This window comes from Sciurus carolinensis, chromosome 1, assembly GCF_902686445.1.
Source record: "Sciurus carolinensis chromosome 1, mSciCar1.2, whole genome shotgun sequence".
In the NCBI taxonomy this organism is placed as follows: domain Eukaryota; kingdom Metazoa; phylum Chordata; class Mammalia; order Rodentia; family Sciuridae; genus Sciurus; species Sciurus carolinensis.
The window spans coordinates 128385143-128389787 of NC_062213.1; the positions used below are offsets into that span (position 1 = coordinate 128385143).

The 4645-nt window shown below is 40.2% G+C and overlaps 1 pseudogene; it reads left to right on the top strand.

The window, feature by feature from the left end:
- Positions 1–2722: 2722 nt before the first annotated feature.
- LOC124958632 (prohibitin 1-like) lies at positions 2723–3430 on the top strand (annotated as a pseudogene).
- Positions 3431–4645: the final 1215 nt, after the last annotated feature.

Genomic DNA, 4645 nt, shown 5'->3' on the forward strand with positions numbered 1-4645 from the left:
TTGTAGCACAGTGTCCTGGCAAGGACTCCTGTATCCTATCCAACATGTTGCTAGGATGGGTCTTTGAAGCTTGTGCATGATGACGGCCTACTGCAAATAATATAGAGATGCTGGAACTGTTGTGGCATAGTATTGAGAAAAGAGTTCTAAAGATTCAAGGAAGTAAAAAAATATCAGAATGAACAGCAGTTTATATTCCTCATTTTACCCCAGGGTTTCATTAACACTCTTGCTTTCTGTCACAATATAAACCATGGGATGTTGGTGCTCTTAACATTCTATAGAATATAATTCTGATCTAACAAATTAATGACATCATAGTAGCTGGACCTGATGAATATATTGGCCATGGAAAAAACTCTAAATGCCCTGAAAAGGCATATGCATGAAGTCTAGAAGGGTCTAGGAGGGAGATGATAAATATATGATTATCATTGATGGTCTCAGGACCAGCTGCAGTCATAAGGACTATAGAAATGAAAGAAGAGAAATTTATTAGACCATTTTCTACATGTGACTTTATATCATCTCCGTACAGCAACAACCAGTTCTGGTTGCACAACTCTGCAAAAAAATTAATCTGTTAGCACTTCACCTCCACCCACATTTTGTAATTGTTGCTTCCAACCCTGGGGACTCTGTAATAATGAGGTGTAGAATGATAAAACAAGCCACTTGCCACTCATGAACAAATGTAAGTGAAAGGTAGTTAACAGTGACAGGGCACGGTGTGTTTTAATATGGCTCAGAGTCATCGGACAAATGCTCCCTTTTTTTCTTCTCCCAGCTGAACAGTTTTAAGATACGGTTTATAATTTGGCTCCTCAGAATGTCTTGGCAGGACTGAGCATCAGCTACCCATAGTGGCTTCCAAATCAATAATTGCTTTTCAGTTTTCCTTTATTTCACTTCTCATTTCTTCTTCCTTGAGTGCTTCTTATATAGAATACCTACATGTGAGATTCTGCTTTTTCTAGAAGGGAAAGAGGGAAAATTCAAAATAAGATTATTCTTCAGTGACCTTATCGTGTTACTCCACTTATTTGGGAGAACTTCATCTTCTATGGCCACATGATCTAAATGGGAATCACCACATTCTTAGGTAAATTTGTCTCCTTGGTTACAGTAGTTTGTCAAGGCATAGACATGGAACACAGGATGGACCACACAGAGTACTTCCAAAATTTTCTATGGCTGGAGCTACTGGAAGAAATAGCCTTCCTTTCTTGTTATAGAACTATAAATATGTAGGTTTTCAGTTACTCACAGGCATGTCCCTTATGACTTGAAGAAATTGGTCTAAGAGAATGAAGTTGACACCAGAGAAATATGAAGGCAAAATATAAAGTGAAATTCCCAGAATACTCTGCATCGGTCATTCTTAAATCTAAATCTTACAACCATACACAATTCTGTGTGTATCACAATCAGTTTTTTTTTTTAAATTTCAGTTGGATTTCTTTCACTTGTAACTTAAAGAAATTTTATATGCCAATAAATTATAAATACTTCATAGGAATCATGTTTTTAAAATAAACTTCATGTGTGTCTCTAACTTCAGTAAAATAATTTTATTCTACAAGTATCTCCATTTCAGACTAGGAAACATGACTAGGAAACATAAATAGTTGAGGAGCACTGTGGGTTTGGCTATTCAATAGACCAAACACTTGTAAAATTATGTGCCCTGGAGCAAGTGACTTCAATTACTCGGCCTAGTTTCCTCATTTATATCATCAGTGTTCTGTACAGGGAAACAGAAACCACCTTAAGTATTTCAAGTGAAAGAGATTTAGTACAAGGAATTTGATACTTCCAAAATCACTGTTTGCCCAGGAAGACTAAAAGTCATGAAGATCACCACTTGCTATTACATTGTCACACTGCTCCTTTTGCAATTCAAATATCAGAAAGTATCAGAGACCCTTATAGACCAGGGCTTCTTTGCATTCTTAAGACTGAGCATTACTGGCAGAGAATAAACTCTGGCCTGATTTGCAAAATTTCACATCCACCAAAGTCATGCCTCCTGGAAAAATGGTGTCAACATCTCCTCACTCTTTTAAATATTTTCAGTGTGTCCGGTGGGCAGAATTTAAACTGCATCCAGAAGGCTTCTGGTCCCTTAATACAAGGTAAAACATAGAAGGGGGTGGAACTAAATGTTGATTGACAATAAACAATATGCATACTTCAGAGGATGAGGGATGACTAAATGTGATTACACACAACAGTGGGACAGAGTGGGAATTAAAGAATATAGGACTAAAAAATCAGACAAAGTGGCATTACCATGGTGAAAAACTCCATTATACATAATTTCCCTTTAACGGTCTATATACAGAACAAGAATAATCAGCCATTTCTATGAATATACAAAAGATAGAACATTTTTGTGCCATTGTATTCTACATGTATTTGCCTTAATCTATGTAACAGCCATGAGATATAGATACTATTGCCCCCATTTTATAGAAAAACAAGATTTTCAAGTACTACGTGATTTTCTCTAATTTACATAGTAAGTGGAAGAAATAAACTTTGAACTTGTTTCTTTCTAACTTCAAGGTTCATGGTCTTTCTTCTGTACCAGGATAAATTGTATCAGAAATACAGAGGGCCTCTGGAGTATAAATAAATTAATCCTACTTGGGGAAATCTGGGGAAACGTTTGAAGGAAGCAAGATTTAGGCCTGGCCTTTTGAAGAATTCAAAGGGGACTATGGAGAAAGAAAAACATTTCAATGAAGGACTCATGTGGAGGTCAGAGTGGAAGCAGGTGTGGGCGGCTCCAGCAGAAGAAACCATGGCTGACTGCCAAAGCGTTTGGTTAATAGGCAAATTCCTCCTGACCTTAGCCAACCCAGGAGGTGCGTTGAACTCTGCCTTACATAATGTGGGTACAGAGCTGTCATCTTTGATCAATTCCATGCAGTATAGGACATTGTGGGCAGTGCAGGGGGAACTCACTTTGTCAGCCTTTGGGTACAGAAAACACCACCCAGGACTACGACATGCCAGTCATCACTGGTAACACAGATTTACGGAATGTCAGCATCATATTGTGTGCCCCCTCAGGCCATTGCTAGCCAGTCTCCTCCTATGTTTACCAGCACACAAGAGAACTAGGATGAGTATATGTTGCCATCTGTCACCACAGACATCCTCAATCAGTAGTGGCTCACATTGATACTGGACGGCTAATCGCCCCAAGAGAGCTGATCTCCACGAAGGTGAGCAATGACTTTACAGAGCCAGCAGCAACCTTTGGGCTCATCCTGGATTATATGTCTTTGATATATTTGACCTTAGGAAGACATTCACAGAAGCAGTGGAAGACAAACAGGTGACTCAGCGGGAGTCAGAAGCCAAGTCTAGGGTGGAAAAACTGAGCAGCAGAAGAAGGCAACTATATCTCTGCAAAGGGTGACTCCAAGGCACCCAGCCAATCACCAAATTACTTGCTGCTGCAGGTGATAGCCTGACCGAGTGAGCGGCACAAGCTGGAAGCTGCAGTGGACACTGCATGTGCACCCTTGCACTCTGGGAGCGTCTCCTGACCGCAGGCAGGGCTGTCCATGCTCCTCCAGCTGCTCGAGTGATGCCTGCCTACCTGTGCCTCCTTAGCCCTGGATGATCCGAGCTGCTTCTTCTGGTCCAACCCCAGAATGTCATGACTGGTTTAAAGTGACGAAAATAAAAGTAGAGTCAGATTTCTGAGAAAGAGAGAGAGAGAGGAAGAGAAAGAGAGAGAGAGAGAGAGAGAGAGAGAGAGAGAGAGAGAGAGAGAAGAAGAAGAAGAAGAAGAAGAAGAAGAAGGAGGAGGAGGAGGAGGAGGAGGAGAAAAAAGAGGAAGAGGAGGAGGAAGAGGAGGAAGAGGAGGAAGAAGAAAAAGAAGGAGGAGGAGAAGGAAGAGGAGGAGGAGGAGGAGGAGGGAGGGAAGAAAGAAAAGGAAAAACATTCCAGGTAGAGGATGAAACTAGAGAGAGGAAAGTGTAAAGCATATCTGGGGAGAGATGAGTGGTTTGGGGCCTCCGACTTCAAAAGGCAAAAAAGCATGTTTCGGACCAAGTTCAATGAGGCCAGCAGACCAAGGAGGACTGCAATAGAGTACTGCCATTGCTTGCCGGTGTATCCTCCAGGTGCAGCATAGCACCTGGCACACAGAATATTTAATGAATATTTGTTGAATCAGTTGGTTGACAATGAGCCTAGGAATATGGCTGATTAAAGATTTAAAGAGCTGAGAATGTTCAGCCAGGTATGAACTTTATTCCAGGTGCAATAGAAGTCACCTGAGGATTGCAAAATAGGATAATCATATCACTGAATCTGTGAAAACATGTTCCTAGGCAGCCATGTGTAGGAGGTACTGGAGGAGATGACCAAAGGTGAAATATACATATATTTATATATGTGTGTGTGTGTGTGTGTGTATTTGTGTGGTTCACATGGAGGATGGGATTACAACTGTGAAAATAGGTTAATTTTAAACAAGATAGGTCATCGAATGAGAAACTGTAGCTTGAGTAATACCCAAAATCAAATTATGATTTAGTATATAAACAGTACTTTCAAAAGAACATTCAGATATTAGGTAAAGTTATTTCACACATTCTTTTCTCAAAAAAACTGGTGAAAATTT